Raw genomic sequence first — 6,510 nt, 5'->3', positions numbered from 1 at the left:
TGCGCAGGTTGTGGCCTATTTTCTGCCCGTCCGTGACTTCCACTCCAGGTGCTTGAAGCTGCCAGCAGAGAACTGTACCTAACACATCATTTAGTCTCTTTTGTAGAACTGGTTTTATAGCATTGCGCTTTTGGAACATTGTACTTTGGTTCACATCAAGGTACATGAGGTATGTGATAAGAAACTCATTCTTGTGTTTATTCTGAAGCTGTTTGGAGGACAATGTTCACTGCATTAGTCCTCATTATAAAAACCCAATGGGAGAAATTTCTCTCTGGATTCAGTGACAGTAATAGTTGCACTCCTAATGAAAAACTTTGCTTTGGTCTTATGGACGCTGTAAATTATGTGACTGGGCATGCATTTTTGCTTATCTGGCCTTCCAGAAGGTTCAGAACCAAAGTTGTGACCTATAATAACAAAATAATATTGAGGGTTGATCTAACAGTGATTTTTTCCCCCCCATTTTCTGTTCTTATTTGATCTTTGGTCCATTTCACTTATTCTTGAAAATAATCTTGCACTGAATGCATTTTAAAGCTGCTGCACACAGGTAGTAGGGTACAAATGATACAACTAGTGAAGGCAACAATCTGAATTTAAACTCAGAGCTTCCATTCTAAGTCCAGTCTCCTCTCCTTGATGATGCAATTTACTCAGGCTTTCAGTCTCTGAAACTAAAAGTAGCGGAGTTGGGAGGGACAGGTGATTGGCTGTTTCGGTCCACTGCAGTTACTTTTGTTTTTCAAAAAAATGTGTTTCTAAGTGTGCGTGCGTGTGTGTGTGTGTGTGTGTGTGTACATGTGCACACATGGATGTCATAAAGTTTAGAAAGGGGCCAGAAGGTCCTTGAAACAAATCATCCCTTTATACAGTCACAGCAGGGCAGCAAAAAATTTGACTCTGAGCTTAATGAAAATGAACATCTTCCTTCTTTCAATTTTAGGCCATTCAGATTTATTTGGAGAGAAGTTGTGTTCATGGGAGAGCTCTGAATGTGTTCGTGGCCATATATTAGATCAGTCGTATATGCTGTGTTTGTTGAGACCCAGAAGGAAGGACACTTCCGGAAAGGTGAGAGAACATTGACCGAACCAGCTCAGGCCAGGACAGGCTGTGCGGCTGGAAGGGAACACAGCACATGTTCTGCCCACCTGCTCTCTCGGAGGGTCCCTCGAGAAGTTTCAGCTACCACCCTGGCTCTCACACAATTCCTTGGTCCTGAAATTTTTGAAAACTCAAAGGAGCACCAGAATTGTCCCTGACCTAGCCCATTATTGTATTATTAACTTATTGTCCCCAAACCTATTCAGTTTCATATTCTCCTTTACCTTTGGGCATTTAATTTTTATCGCCAACCTTAAAGGGCTATGAAAGCTTTTGGAGGTCTGGAGAATTCTGTTACTAAGCAAGACTGCCTTTTTCAGCATTTCCAGAACAGTAGATTTTATAACCTCCTTTGGAAACACCTTTTGGCATTTAATCAGTTCTTGCCTTACACTTAGCCCTCATCCCTCTGGCTGTATCTTGAGCACAGTTCTTTCTGAGTGAGGAAAAAAAAAATCAATGATCTATACCAGCGTTTCTGAAACATTGTATTGGAATAACCCAGGGTACTTGCTAAAAAGCAGATTCTCAGGGCATTGGCATCAGAGGGAGAGATGAGAAGAATCTTGGGTAGGATCAAAGAATCTGTAATGTTTTCAAGCACTGGAGGTGTACTGCTTTTCCCCATTTCAAGAAGCACTATTCTATACTTTTGACCCGTGAGCCTCAGACTTGGGAATGGAGTTTGTTAATTTTAAATATATTGCCTATCCAGCTTTCTGGAGTACAGATTTTATAGATCAGATATTGGACCTTAGAATTCATAGAAACACTGTTGCTAATGTTCATCAATGTTTTTGAGATATGGAGCATTAGATCCTCTCTACTCCTCCAAGTTATTTGGTTTCCAAATTCTAAATTCCAAGTTATTTGGTTTCTCTTTGCTTGATTACACTTAAATGTGTTAAATGTTGTATTTAGTATTTTGGAGATATCTACACAATATTAAATAAGGTATAAACATGCATATATCATAGTTCTTGTCCTCCTAGAGTAAAATTTCTTACTGTATATACTAAAAAAGCTATGTTGTTCACTTGCATGGGTAAGTTTGAGTAATAGATTAGTACAGGGATGTAGGGAGAATAACATAACAAATACCCAGATACCTATTACTTGAATTTAATGAGTGTTGCCATGTTACAGTATTTAATTCATATTTCTTTTATTTTTTTTAAAGATTTTATTTATTTTATTTGACAGACAGAGATCACAAGTAGGCAGAGAGGCAGGCAGAGAGAGAGAGAGAGAGAGAGAGAGAGAGGAGGAAGCAGGCTCCCTGCTGATCAGAGAGCCCGATGCGGGACTCGATCCCAGGACCCTGAGATCATGACCTGAGCCGAAGGCAGCGGCTTAACCCCCTGAGCCACCCAGGTGCCCCAAATTTCTTTTATTTTTAATATAATGTTATAGATAAAATTGAATTTTCATTTGGATCCTAACCTCTCCAATTTCCATGTCCCTTCTTGTGTTCAACAGAAGCAAATCTTAATCTGTGTGCATATATTTTCCCTGTAAGGTAAATTTCTAGAACCCTACTTGATGAGTAAAAAAGCATAAAGATTTAAAATCTCGGGACGCCTGGGTGGCTCAGTCATTAAGCATCTGCCTTTAGCTCAGGTCATGATTTCAGGGTCCTGGAATCTAGCCTCACATTGGGCTCCCTGCCGATCAGGGAGCCTGCTTTTCCCTCTCCTTCTCCCCCCTGTATTGTTCCCTCTCTCGCTGTCTCTCTCTGTCAAATAAATATCCTAAAAAAAACAAATCTTGCCAAAACTGCTCCAAAGTACTTCAGTTTGTATTATTGCCACTGTATATGAGCTGGCTCTTTTCTCTTAGGCCAATGCCAACAGAAATTAAGGATTTGTCATTAACTATAATTCCAGATTTTATAGGTATTGGTAGTGTATCACTGTTGGAATTTTAATTTTATTATCATTATTGAGTTTAAATGTATTTTAAATACAGTAATACATTTACATTGTTCAAAAACCAGAAAGTATTAAAGGCATTTCAATTATTTTAAAAGAAAATCACCTCCTGCATCCTTGAATTCCAGTCCCCTCAAATGTGACCACTATTTTAATGAATTTCTCTGCCCGGTATTTCTGTATGCATATTTGACTATCATACTAGTATTTCACTAGATTTCTATCCCTCCTTCCCCTACACACCAATGTTAGTATATTTGTTCACTATTCCATACTTAGATTTTTTTTCCACATAGCAGTATAGCTCAGAGATACTTTTATAATCTCTTTATAATTTTATCATATTTTTATGAAAGTTCCCTTTTTCTTTTCTTTGCTGCGTAGTATTCCATGATTCACCTGCACCATACTTTCTGTAACCAGCCCCAGCTGGCAGATACTTGGATTGTTTCCTTGCTCTTGCTAAAATACCTGGTGTTGAGCCCTTTAAAATGTGTGGCAGTGAATTTTCTGGGTCAGAAAGTATATTCATTTATAATTTTGATAAATATTGTCAGATTGTCCTCTTTAGGTGCTGTACCAGCTTATTGAAGAGATACATGGAGTGTCTTGTTTACCCCCAGTCTTACTAACTGAAGTTTGATCAGTCTTTTGAGAATTTGTCAGTCTGACAAGTAAAAAAGTTTCTAAGTGTATTTCTATCCTAATTTTCTGTTACTTGAAGAGAGTGGATCATCTTTTCTTATGTTTGAGAGTGATTATATTTATGTGAACTTCCTGTTCCTATCTTTTGGCCATTCATATATTGAGTTTTTCTTTTCCTTATCAATTTCTAAGAACCTTTTGTGTATTAGGGATATTTGAATCTATTTCCAGATTTCCTTTTCTTCACTGCTGGTTTATTGATGTACCACTACAACACTGAGTTGATTAATGATATTGAATAACATGTCTTACTATCTGGTAGTAATAATCCCCTCTTTGGTCTCTTTTTTCTTTTAGCTCTTTCCTCCTGACTACTCTATTTGATTATTTTTCTGTATGAACTTTAAGATTAACTCATCTAGTTAAGAAGATTAAATCTGGGGGCATTGTGTTAAGTTTACACATTTCTTTAGGGAGAAATAAAATTATGATATCAAGTTTTTCTTCTTAAGAACATGGTTTGTCTTTTCATTTGTTCCTGTTTTCTTCTGTGTCATTTAGTAGTGTTTCAAAGTCTTGCTCATCATGGCTTTTTGCATTTTTTACATTTAGTTGTAGGTATTTCATCTCCCTCGGTGCTGTTATGGAGGACATCTCTTACTCTGGTCTTCTTTCCATCTTGCTGTTATATGTTTTCCTACACTGTGACGCTTACAGTCATCTACTGACTTTTCAATGATAATAGCTCCATTTTTACGTTCGCAGGAGTCCTCTTTTCTTATTAAAGCTCAGCTGGAGCTGTCTTCTCTAGTGTTCTGGTCTTTCATCCTCGTTTATTCTTTTGGCTCCTTAATATTTCTAAAAAGCTTATTTTATTGTCTTTTTCAGCTCTGAGGGCTCAACCTCACCTGTTTTTGGAGTCTAGTCTGTCCTTCATGGCACTTTCTTTCCTTAGGTGATTTCAAATTTTTGCCGTGAGGGCCTCTTCAGTGGGGCGAGTTTGCCCCCAGAGGAGTCTCTTAGGACCCTGGTTGTGAAAATATTCCCAGAGCAGATTATGGATACTTCTTCCAGATCCTTAACATTTTCAGTGGTTGTGGGGAGGGCTGTATCTTAACTTCTTGTCTTCAGGATGCCTTACCTTATCATTAGTGTAGACAGACACCCCACATTCCTGGGGTTTGATGTCTCATGAGTTTATTTTTATCCTCCCTTAGAGCCCTGGACAGATGGCAGACTTCTTGCTCTTCCCTCAGGCTTCTCGAATTCTTTTTACGCGGAAGTGACAGCTCTTCACCATTGTGTGTTACGCAGAGGGCTCCATTTCACCTTCTCTGCTTACTGCAAGCAGAGCCCAATCTTCCATCCCTAGGGGGGTGTGAACATTCTGTGCTGTCATGTATCTTGGGCCCATGTCTTCTCTAAGGAGTCTTAGAATTGATAAGGCAACGTTGTCCAAACAAAAATGAAAATGAATAAGACTGTAACGCTGGGAAATACCCGAAAAGAATAATCATGTGGATGTGGAGAAATTTCTTCCCATTCTTGTAGGAAAACATTGGAGAGACAGACTACAGTGATTTTTTTCCTAAATAAATCCTCCAGGGTTTTGTTTTGTTTTGTTTTCTGGGTTTTTTGTTTTTTGTTTTATTGGTGTTTTTTTTTATTCTTTATTTTTTTGGTCAGTTTGGCCCTTGCTTTAAGTAAAAGTTGATAAGGTCTGCGTCGTCTTCTCTCACCTTCATTTCTTTTTATGTCAGGAGTTAATTATCCAGTTGGTGTAATTATTACCGGCACCTAGAGTCTCTGGGCCTGCAAGAAGTTTAGAATTACACATAGGCTTTTAGCAATTTACACAGTACAGGCTTTGAGCCAATTTGAGAAACAATGAAAGCCATTATCATCTATCTGTAAAATACCTTGCCCTGTGTTTGCTGCCCTCAGAACAGTGGGTTACAAGAAAGCTACAAAACACGGGTGAAATAATTGGGTGTGCAGTTCTGGCATTTTGTAAGCCCCCACGCTCTGGTGGCTCATCCATCGTGTGCTTATTGGCTTTTTCTTTGGAAAAGTCAGGCAGGTTTTTCTGGAGAATCACCATCCTATTCCAGCTGCCCGTTGTCTTCAGAATATTTCTTTGCCATAATCCAGTCTTCTCTGAATATGATTTGATTTTAAGTCCATGAATGCCACATCCTTATTGGCTAAGACAGTCATTTCTCTGTGATATTAAAGTATTTTTCCCCCTTTTCTTGTCTTTGAGTCCAGGAAATAAGGGGCTAGATTTTGTTCAACAGTTGACTTTCTTCAGCGTCCTTTCTCCACTATGATCTCAGCGTTTTCCTCTTCTCAGTAGGAATGTTACACCAGGAGTTCAGCCACAACTATGGAAACACTTTTTCTAAATAAAAAATGAATGAATGAATGAATGAATGAATGAATGAATGAATGATTTCAGTAGTTTTTGGTAGCATGTTTCCATCTTTTATGTGAACTACTGTTTTGTTATGAAGAAAAGTCTTTTAAATTATTGAAGTCTCTTGGCAGTGATGTAAGATTACCCTGTATCATCCGTTCACTAGGTAAAGAACAACTGCCCTGTGCCTTCTTAGAAAACAGTGTCACAGGGGCGCCTGGGTGGCTCAGTGGGTTAAGCCGCTGCCTTCGGCTCAGGTCATGATCTCGGGGTCCTGGGATTGAGTCCCGCATCGGGCTCTCTGCTCAGCAGGAGCCTGCTTCCTCCTCTCTCTCTCTCTGCCTGCCTCTCTGCCTACTCGTGGTCTCTCTCTGCCAAATAAATAAATAAATAAATAATCTTTAAAAAAAA

General features: G+C 38.8%; 1 long non-coding RNA gene across 1 annotated transcript in view; it reads left to right on the top strand.

Annotated features, from left to right (window-relative positions):
- The first annotated feature begins 922 nt into the window (after positions 1–922).
- Positions 923–6,510, top strand: part of LOC132015101 (uncharacterized) — a 165,278-nt gene continuing 159,690 nt past the window's right edge. Inside the window, exon 1 of the long non-coding RNA XR_009403546.1 lies at positions 923–1,074. This is a non-coding gene — a long non-coding RNA (uncharacterized LOC132015101). The remainder of the gene's footprint in view (positions 1,075–6,510) is intronic.

This window comes from Mustela nigripes, chromosome 4 (genome assembly GCF_022355385.1).
Source record: "Mustela nigripes isolate SB6536 chromosome 4, MUSNIG.SB6536, whole genome shotgun sequence".
NCBI lineage: Eukaryota > Metazoa > Chordata > Mammalia > Carnivora > Mustelidae > Mustela > Mustela nigripes.
The sequence above is the reverse complement of the archived record's forward strand: the minus strand, read 5'-3'. Positions and strand labels throughout refer to the sequence as shown.